Raw genomic sequence first — 11,990 nt, forward strand, 5'->3', positions numbered from 1 at the left:
GCCTATTCGAATAAAGAAATATTTGACATTGACTTTGACATCTAAATCTCTCGTAGGCTACTTTTCAGAAGTATAACTGCCGTGTTTGAATTATACAGTATTTTTTTATTTAGGCTTGCAATTGACGACTTTAATGCCTGATGGAAAGCAGCGATGAGGTCTAAATTGGGGCATGTTTGTCTAGAAAATGCCTATTCACTCTTCCCTTCAAGGCACTCAGGTTGTACGTGGCAGGGAACACAGATGCCGGGAAAGGGTTTTACACTTTGGCGGTACTTATCACGTGGATGAAAAATGCTTTGTACTAGTTGACTGAATGTCAACCACATAAAGATGCCACCGTTCACAACGAATCACTGTCGAATGGAAGAATGTTGAATGAAGAATGAATGACGACCCCCGCATCTGTGAGCGCTGTGGGACTTGGGAGGTCTGTTCGAGGTGGTAGGCTTCGGCCGTGGCTAGTTAGACGAATGCTGATAAAAGAAGTACCGCTAAACGATTTAGCGTTCCGGTGCGACGTTGCGTAGATCCGATTAGGGGTTTAATATAACTGCGATACCCCTAAAAGTTAGCCCGTTACCTTCTAAGACTGTATCACAACTTATCAGCAGTTGAGATTGCAGTTAAGTGCTAGCTTGTAGTGGAATAAAAAAAAATATTGCATAGAAACAATATGGTAAAGTTCCTGACCACTCTCGCCAAATTATATCCTTTAAAAGATCGTCAAAGTGTGTCTATTGTGTGTGATTTTCTACCAACGTCTGCTTATTCGATTTACGAATTACATGGAATCGAAGAGAGCCAGTCACCGTCCACCTTTAGGGATTTGGGGTGGCTAGCCCAAATTAAGGGGTGTTTTTTGTGTACCATAATTTAAATACTATAAAAGAAATGCGTCAAAATACACGCAACCTGCGTCAATACAGAGAGCTGTGCCCTGCGGCTTCTCTTGCGAATACCTTCCCTGCGACTTCGTCCGGTAACATATATCACAGTGCCTTATGTACTATACTACTACTATACTATGGAATATGTATTGTAGTGTACATAAGGCGGCTTTTTCGATACGGCTTTTAATAGATAGAGTGATTCAAGAGGAAGGTTTACATGAATAATATAGTAGAGAAACACTGATTATCTTAGAGGTTTCTAATGAAATGTAGACAGCAATATATTTATAATAATATTATCTTTATTAAACAAAACATAAGTAATTATAACAAAAAAGTCGGTATAAACAATCGACTTACTAGATACGGACAAAAGTACAGAAATTCTTTGTGGGGATGGGTATATGCTTTTATAACATGATACCGAAGGTTATGTTAGATCTACCTATACCTAAGTTGAAACAATATATTAAAACACATTTAACAAATCGTGGTTAAAACACGATTGATGAATTCCTTAACGACAAGGCCACTCCGCTCTCATCTCTCACAAAACAGAAAAATTCTAAAGATTGTTAAACTTGAATTTTTTTGAATTTATGAAGCGTTCATACATTTAACATGTTACACTAATGTTATCGATGGTGATAACTGCATTCCCTAACTTAAATCTAAAGGGGGGTTCCAAACGCGCCCTGGTCTAAGAAGAGCCCACAAAAAACTTAGCCAGGTTTTTTTTTGTTATCACCATCTCACAGTCTAGTTAATGTTGAGCTATGAATTACGAGCAATTCATAGCCAAGCTTTTTTATCATACATGTAATCCTTAATATTATAATAGGATTTTCTATAAGCTTACGTTTTATATAAACTTTGAACTTATTGAGAGACATCTCAAGGATTTAATCTGGTAATTTGTTATAAAAAGATATACAATAACCCTTAAATGATTTCTTATTTTATGCAGCCTAGTAAACTGCACAACAAGTTTATTTTTACTTTTAATATAAATATTGTTACAGTCCACTTTCTTTTTAAAATTTGTTATATTTTTATGTTATGTACATTAAATTTTCAAATATGTATTGATTATGTATCGTCATAATTTTAGCGCATATAGATTGCTTCTACACGATCATGCGAAAACGGTGTACATCCTTGGTGCGCAGGGTTCTGGCTAGTTCCAGCGGCCTTCTGAGGGTACTTGCTGGCAGGATGATTGTCAGTACCTGTGCCATTGCTGCATGGTACACGTGCTTTCCAATCGGGCATGCTCGAAGGGTTTTATATAAACTATTTCCTTAGGCTAAGTTAACTAACAACTTAACTTAATTTTAACTTTGTATTTTACTAACCATCCAAGTCGGTCGAAATAAATGAATTTTTTATTTTATTTTCAATTTATCTCTTAAAGACTCTCTTGGGCCCATTTTATATATTGCTCGAACAGCCCAAAGATAGAATCAATTTCATTTCGTGGAGACCGAGTTCGAGCGTTTTTAATTTAAGTTACATATATATTTGTATTTTAAGCATGTATTTAATTTATGTTTATCAGTATTGCGCTTGTCGCGTTAATGAAAACAAATAAATAATATTGTGTAAGTAAAAAAAAAGAATCATATCTCAGCCAACTGTAGTCGAACATCAATCTAACGTGAAGAACTAGGGCTGCCAAGTACTTTAAAATATTGAATAAACCCATAGAGCTAGCACGCGCAACACGAGAAAGTTATGTCTTCCCATTATCTCGTCTATCTCCAATAACTATTTCCTGGCACGCATTCTAGCCCTACAGGCCCTCAAAGTCAAAGTTAAATATTTCTTTATTCATCATCATCATCATCGTCATCACATCAACCGATAGACGTCCACTGCTGGACATAGGTCTTTTGTAGGGAGTTCCAAGTTCCACGATTCTGAGCCGCTTGGATCCAACGGCTACCTGCGACGCGCTTAATGTCGTCTGTCCACCTCGTTGGGGGTCGACCAACGCTGCGCTTACCAGTACGGGGCTGCCATTCCAGCACCTTGGGACCCCAACGTCCATCCTTTCTCCGAACTATGTGCCCGGCCCATTGCCACTTAAGCTTCGCGACTCGTTGAGCTATGTCGGTAACTTTGGTTCTTCTACGAATCTCCACATTTCTGATTCGATCGCGTAGAGATACTCCGAGCATAGCCTTCTCCATCGCCCGCTGAGTGACTCTAAGCCTTCTTATGAGGCCCATATTCTTTATTCTTTATTCATATAAAGATGTAATTAGATATTCAAATAAGAAAAGAGAATATAGATGGCGCTATTAATTAAGCTTAATTTGCTATACTCCGAGAACGCGAACGTTATGGAGAACTCTCAGGCATGCAGGTTTTCTTACGATGTTTTGTGTTGGAGGACGTGGGGATAGCATTTGGAATAATACCAGTTTACACTTATTACATTTGACATATAATCGAGCAGTTTCCCCCTACAATTACTTGATACAGAATAACTGCTTGAGAAGGCAATGATTCTACTTTTACACGGCTCAGGTACCGTTTTTTCAATGTTGAAAACAAAACCAACCAATATTAACATTTTACGACATTAGTTTCCCGTAAGTTATTCCCAAAATATATAGTTATTATTCTATTTGGAAAAACATTTTGTGTTTAGATAAGTATTTGACGGCCGACTGGCGCAGTGGGCAGCGACCCTGCTTTCTGAGTCCAAGGCCGTGGGTTCGATTCCCACAACTGGAAAATGTTTGTGTGATGAGCATAAGTATTTTTCAGTGTCTGGGTGTTTATATGTATTTTCTAAGTATTTATGTATATATAATTCATAAAAATATTCATCAGTCATCTTAGTACCCATAACACAAGCTACGCTTACTTTGGGGCTAGGTGGCGATGTGTGTATTGTCATAGTATATTTATTTATTTATTTATTTATTTATTATTGTGAATTATATAAAGCAAAATAGTGCTATGAAAGCAATTCTATAGATACTAATGAATTTTATAGTGACGTCACACCATGTTTATGGCGTAGCGTATGTATCAGCCAGGTGGGCAACCGCTAACATTTGCTTCACCATTAAAGTAAGTGTTATTTTAAATGCTTAAATTTAAAACGCACATAACTCCGAAAAAGTCAATGGTGGGTATTACGTGCTGGGGATCGAACTTGGTCCACCCAACGGGACGCCGAAGCCATAACCAGACGCTATCGCCGCTTCCGCTCATTATTAATCGTAAATGAGATATACCTACTGTATTCATTTTTAACAAAGATGGCAACCCTGCAAAGAACGTAAAGCGCAGTCGTGCGTTTCGCCAACTTACTGTAGGTATTCAAGACGGCAAACGAGTCTTTAAGACCTAACCTCTTCCCATGCGACATTGAACCGTATCCACCGAGCATTAGGTACCAATTGCCTCAACATATAAGCCTTTTGTAATGTAACTGTATAAGAATAAAGTCTTCAAAGAGAAACCTGATTTCAACCCCTCCACTGTTACAGTATAGAGTAATTACCGTACAGAGTGTTTGCCTTATGTGAATTTTGATCTTTCAACTGACCCGCGACGGTTGTTCCCGGATATAGATCTTTCTTCTTCGTCGTGCGCTGTATATGTTCAGCAACCTCCCGCGATGCGATCGATGTCGTCTGTGTATTTAGTGGGGGTCTACCAATAATGCGTTTATAGGTGCGAATTCATTCCATCACCTTGGGACCTAATGTACATCGGTCCTTAGAGCTACACTGCTACAAGCCCCTACCTTTGCCCAGTGGCGTGCACTTCATAGATGCACAAAAGCACTGCCTACCCTAAAATTTATATGTAGCTCGTATAGGAGGACGATTTATGCCATTTTATGCAATTTTCACAACCTGCTCAGCTCAGTGCACGCCACTGCCTTTGCCCCTTTCGCAATTTGTTGAGAAATTGGATTCGCAATGCGTTGAGCCACAAGGCCACAAAACCTGCGCCATTACTTAAAAAACTTAAATAATACAAACTCTATGTACATGAATGATTTTTAAATAATGTAATGCAATAACAATGATGCTGACAAAATTGGTAGAACTAAAAGTAGTGCTAAAAAATAACTCAAAATCATATCACAGTCTTCGAAATATTTAGCAAAGTTTTCTGAATTCCAGGTCAGAGTTTCGGAAATACAAGTCGTTCAATAATAAGTACTTATTGCTCGGTTGGTTTAATTTGTTGTAATATTATCTTTACTTTCGGTAAAATTCACAGTCCAGATACTGATTTTCATATAAACCAAAAGCTGCGCAGCGCGTGGAATCCAATAAAGTATACCTAAAGAATAAAAAAAAACTACAATATTAAATGCTTTCTTACATGATAACATTATAAGCTTGGGTGTGAACAATTGCTCTAGCCAGGTGGCTTCTTAAATATTTTCAAATGACAATGTGAGATGGTGATAACAAAAAGAACACCCGGCTAAGTTTGTTGTGGGCTTCTTCTTATACCAGGGCGCGTTTGGAACCCTCGTAGCTTTAGTTTTAAGTTTACGAATGTGGTTATCGCCATTACTACTCACTGCTAAGTACACATTTTGTATATAAACAACGCATCAAAAGTGCCATCTATGTGCCTATTTGAACAAAGAATTATTTGACTTTGACTTTATATTTTATTGTGACACAGTTCAAATCTATTATTTACAATCAATTTTTTTTTATAAGATTTTAATTATATGACTAATTTAATATCGTAATCCTATGTGATTTAAATATTAGCCTTGTTGAAGCTCTGTTTTATTAAGATCTTTTGACAACTGCATATTCTACCAAATAAAAACTACTTATTTCTATAGCGACGCAGCCTCTGTGCAACAGTACTCTGCAATCCTAACTCGCGCTATCGAAGTGTTCAGCCTCGAGCAGCATATAAGCGGCCGCTACGCTCGTATCTCCGGGAGTCCGTTACCACGAGGTAAGGCGATCGCGCAGTCGCCACACTCAGTTGCGTCGTACACTAAATTCAACCTTGTCTCTGTAGACATAAGTTACAATTTCAACATTTGCCATTCAGTCGAACTAGATTAATGCTAGAGTGTACTCTGTACCTGGACACACGGGAATGACGAATGCTTGGACCCCAATGACTGCTCACAGTCCCTAAGTGGTAGATTTGACTCCTTTTTTTTTTTTAAACTTCTTTAGGAATTGGTAGTTTTGGCTCCTTTTTTTTTAATAAATACTTTTTTAGGCGCGTTCCGTACTTTTCGGGTGCTCAAAAATCATGGAACTTGCGTAATCGTCACCGAACGCTTTCCACAAGTGATATGTAAGCAGTACCCAAAGACTGGCCCGTATGTTTTTTTTATTCCACTGCCTGCAATGTCACTGTCCCTTTTGGTCAGATGAATGAATGAATGATTTATTTATTTCTCCACATTACTTATATAAGTACAATATAATGTTGCTTACGGGCGATTTTGTTACACAGTTATAATGTGGGGACTGATGCTTGAACTAGGTAAAACCTGTGTCTCAAGCCACCAGGCCCTTTCCCCAGGATGCAGATATGGAACGTACCAGAACGCTAAATCGCTTAGCGGCACGTCTGTGTCTAGGTTGGTAACTAGCCGCGTCCGAAGCCTTCCACCAGACCGGACCCGGTAAATTCAGCATTTATAAATTCCCAAATTGCTACCGCCGGAAATCGAACCCGGAACCTCCAATTTATAACCACAGGGCTCACACACATAATTACGTCGTACGCATAATTAAAAAGCAAATATTTAAAATGTTGTTAACTGTGCCATCTTTACTTGCCGATATTATTTTGACTAAATTAAAAATTATGGAAACTTCGTTAAAACAAAATGAAGGGAAAAAGCCAAATACATATCTTCTCGATTCTATCTGGCCGTTTTATAACTATTTTATTACATTACATGTTTTCTTCCCCTCTCTTTTGTTTTTATGATTATTTGTGATTGTTTAGTCGGACTTTTAGTATGCCAGCTTCTTCGTCAAACATTTTTATTTTGTGTGTGACAATAAAGATGAATAAATATACTACGATAATAAACACACACAGCGCCATTTAGCCCCAAAGTAATCGAAGCTTGTGTTATAAGTACTAAGATGACCGATGATATTTAAATAATTATTTACATAGATAAATGCTTATAATATGCATATGCACTGAAAAACATTCATGTTGATCATAATTCATGAATCTAAACCACGGCCTTGGACTCAGAAAACAGGGTCGACGCCCGCTGCGCCAATCGGCCGTCAAAAAAGATGATTTATCATTATTTCTTTCTTTCATAAAAGTTTTACCTTACGCCAAAGTAAATGTAGCGCATTTCTCTCAAGCCTATATATTGACTAAGGTGTAGAGTTAGTGAAGCGAGACCTTGTAAAGTAAGGGCGTGTTCAGTTAGAAGCTTGGCTCTACATGTTATCCGAAAACTTACTGACATTGCGATACACAATGTGGTTTCGCTTTGGCAACATTTTACATGATAATATATTTATTAGTACTCAAGATTGTGGTTAAAGACGTTTATTTTTCTCAAAAGAAATTACAATTTCACTCAATGAGAATATTTACAACTTATTTCATGTAGGTAATATTAAAACTACAAACAACGGCACGTACGAAACAATCAGAAATTATATATAAAAAAAAAATTGGTTGCCTGTAAAGTCGGTATACGGGCGAAAGTTTTACGTGACAACGACTTTGAGTGGTAAAATAATTTTAATATTCATTCGTATAGTAGGAAGAAGGATGAAATAATAGTAACAATTTAAAACAGGTTTGGCGCGGAGCGATGGCAAGAGACCTGATGGTATGACGCTCATACCTTGGAGGCTTGGAAGGTCACTTCTGTGGGATGCAACTTGTGTTGATACCCTAGCTGCATCACACATCCAGGCCACTTCGTCAATGGTAGGTGCGGCTGCTTCCAGTGCCGAGCAGGCCAAGAGGCGTAAATATGAAAACCTGGATAGCAGCTTCATTTTTGTGCCTTTTGGTGTAGAGACTTTGGGACCGTGGGGTCCGGAGGCAAGAGCCCTTTTCAAAGAATTATCGAAAAGGGTTATCGAGTCTACCGGTGATCCTAGAGCGGGCAGTTACCTTGGCCAACGAATTAGTTTGGCCATCCAGAGGGGAAATGCTGCCAGCATCTTGGGAACTGTGCCTCGCTGCGGTGGTTTCGAGGACGTTTTAGATTTTATTTAGTTTTTAAATAGTTTATTTTAGGTTATAGTTATGTATTAATAAAAATCCTTGGATATTATCAAATAAATAACCAAATATATTTAAAACATTTATTTATACAAAGAATTATATTTAAAACATTAATTTATACAAAGAATCTCGCACTGAATTTCATATTAACAAAATTTTATTTTTACCTTTACACATACATACGTATTTATATACAAATATACATACAATAACTTGCAATACATTTGCGTACAATGAAACAGCGTTTACTACAAAGGGACGCGTGCCTTTCACTTTTTATGTCTGTCTCTCTCGCTCTTAGGCGGGCTAACCATGCCCGAGTGGAAGGGACGCGTGCCTCTCACTCGCTCTCATTGTGAGCGCATAACGTGAGCGGAGCGTAACGCAGTTTCTTGAAGTGTCACCCGGCAAACCAATTTATAAGACGTTGTCACGTCAAAATTTAAGACTATAAATAAAAATATAAACTAATAAATATACTACGACAATAAACACATCGCCATCTAGCCCCAAAGTAAGCGTAGCTTGTGTTATGGGTACTAATATGACTGTTGAATACTTTTATGAATAATATACATAAATACTTATAATACTTGTACAAATAAACACCCAGACACTGAAAAACATTCATGTTGATGATTCATCACACAAACATCTTCCAGTTGTGGGAATCGATTCCACGGCCATGGACTCAGAAAGCAGGGTCGCTGCCTACTGCCCCCCAGTCAGCCGTCAAATTAATAGTATGTGTTAAATAATTTAATACTTAATTATTAATACATATATACATAGACCACCAATCCTGGGCCGGCATAGCGGTCTTGACCCCTTCTGTTCCCCTTATTGTGGGAGGAGACCCGTGATCTGTAGTGGGCCGGTAATGAGTTGATGTGGCGATGATGGAGATTAATACATACATACAGTGGCGTGCACTTCATACATGCACATAAGCACTGCCTACCATAACATTTTTGTATAACTCATAAAAGGGAAGGATTTTTCAATTTTATGCCATATTTCTTCTCTATGCATACCCTGGTCAAAAACCCTGTTTTGTTTTTGACCAGGGTACATACAGACAACAGAGTAACTTGTAATTATTATAAGTTACGAGTACGTTGTATATATATCTTTTGGATTGTTCTGGTAAAATAAACCTATTATATTCTATTGTGATTCTATTCTTATTTTAAGTTTTTTGTGTCAAATTTTTTTATGTTTCTCTCGTTAATTTTGAATTTATACTTCTTTTGGCACGTCAGAGAAAAACGATGAGAGTAATTTTTACGATGCGCGCGCACACCGTCACAAGAAACCGACACCCTGAAATTAGCTGTAAGGTTTGACAGTCATCATCATCATCATATCCGTCAACTGCTGGTCATAGGCTGCTGGTTTTGTAGGGAGTTCTGAATTCCACGGTTCTGTTCAACCTGAGACGCGCTTAATGTCGTCTGTCGACCTCGTTGGGGGTCGACCACCGCTGCGCTTACCAGTTCGGGGCTGCCATTCCAGCACCTTGGGACCCCAACTTTTTCCGAACTATGTGCCCGGCCCATTGCCACTTCAGCTTCGCGACTCGTTGAGCTATGAGCTATGTCCATCGCACGCTGAGTGACTCTGAGCCTGAGACCCATAAAAAGGCTTTGACAGTGTATACTTTCAATTGACAAAGCGAGCGCATCTGCGAGCGCATTCGGGTGATTCAATTGTACAAAATCTAATCTATTTTTTTTAATATTTAAACAAACTTTATTTAACTAACTGATATTGCGTTATAGTTAAACTTTCAATGTTTACGCCAAAGGAGTATAACTTTTAACGCGTGTACATAAGTAACACACACGTGTGTTTTTTTTTTAGTTTTTTTTATTTATAATAACAAGGTGTTCCATCATTATAACGGAAGTCTCATAAAAACTTTAATCCTAGTTTTGGGAGTAAGAGTTAAGGTGTGGGGGATAAAAGTTACAAATTTTATCATTTGCTTAAATTCCTTTGCATTTCATGAGTCGGTAAGTGGCGAGGTCTATAAATAAATGTCGCGGTGAAACAAGTATACTAGTTATTTCTAGAATCACCTAGAGATTGTCGAAATCCCGTCGAAATAAAATTCTAAATTCATTTATTTCAAATAGGCCTAATATAAGCACTTTTGAAACGTCAAGTCTGTCTGTTTGTATTGACTCTACCACCGGTTCGGAAGGCAGATTCTACCGAGAAGAAGCCGGCAAGAAACTCAGCAGTTGCTCTTTTCCAACATCAACAATTTACATTTTACATTTTAACATTCATTTTTCTACCTTGTGAGAGCTGAAAGCGGAGCCGGATGCTTCCAAGCAACCTTGTCATTAAGAAATTCATCAATTGCATAGTAACCTCGCTGTAATAAATGTGTTTTAACAAAATCTTTAAACTTATGCATTGGCAGGTCCAAAATCACCTTAGGAATCATATTATAAAAGCGTATACTCAATCCCACAAATTACTTCTGTACCTTTTACTCCTATCAGTCTTAAAAATTAGAGATGTATCATCTGCAAACAATACAATGTCGCATGTTCCACTGACATGGTACGGTAGATCATTTATATACACTCAAAATAGAAAGGGACCCAAAATCGAGCCTTGTGGGACACCCATTGAGGTGTTGAATCCTAACTAGTATTTTATAATACTTTACACCCGCATTTATATGCGGGTGTGTTTGTTTGTTTGTCCTTTCCTAATGCTATAAATAAGCAACCAATAAACTAGATTTTTGGCATAGAGTTAGTTGGGAAGATGGAGAGTAACATAGGCTTACTTATAGGATAACTTTTTATCTGAGGAACGGTGCCCACGGGATTTTTAAAAACAGTAATAAACCCGGACTAAGAAGGCGAGCAACAGCTAGTGATTGAATGAATACAAAGCATCATTTATTCATGAAAGAAACTTAAAAATAAAATATCTAGGTAATTAGTGAAATCACTGACATATTTGTTTCCTTGCGACATGATTCCCCGCACACGTAGTGCAGTCCTTCCGTCGTCATGTGACGTCATTCTAGCTCACGATTTCAACCAATCAGAGCAGCGGGCCTAACTCGCGCTTACGAAGTTTTTATAATTTAGCGGTATATATACACTGCAAGTGAATTCATCAGTGGGAGGTCCTAGCTACACGGGAAGCCGGTGTTGGTGACGAATCGGTCTAAGTCATCACCTATCTATATGTCCGACAATAGCTTGAAAACTGCTAATGTAAAATGTATAGGTATTTTCAATAAAACATGTCTATAAAACAATGATTCTTATAAAAGTAATATGGTAAAATGAGATATCTCTCAGACCTACCGAAGTAGCGACTTCGACTTCCTTTTTTAACACCCGACACAAAAACAACGGGGTGTTATAAATCTGACGCGTCTGTGTGAGTACGTGTTTCTGTCTGTACGCCACTGACATATTTCATTTTTTTTCATAGCTCACTAAATATAGTTATCAGATGAAAGGGCTTGACTAGTATAATACTTTGACAAATTTTAAATCCAAAATGGCCGGCACCATAATAATGCGAATTAATTTTTTTTACAACTCCATAAATATGAGTATTAAATGAAACGGCTTGACTAGTAGAATAATGTACACTATACTATTATTATTGTAATAAAATAATATTTGTCCTGAGCTCAGGTTCATATTGCTTTAACTCTTACTATAAAATATATGCAATACCGGGAATTTTGGCTGTTGATGGGTTTCACGACCGCCGTGGCGCAGCTTTGAGCGCTGTGGTTTTAAGTTCCCGGGTTCAATCCCTGGCAGGGGCAGTTAAGGAATTTATAATTTCTGATATACCGAAACCTGTTATTAGTTT

This window comes from Pararge aegeria, chromosome 7 (genome assembly GCF_905163445.1).
Source record: "Pararge aegeria chromosome 7, ilParAegt1.1, whole genome shotgun sequence".
Taxonomy (NCBI): domain Eukaryota; kingdom Metazoa; phylum Arthropoda; class Insecta; order Lepidoptera; family Nymphalidae; genus Pararge; species Pararge aegeria.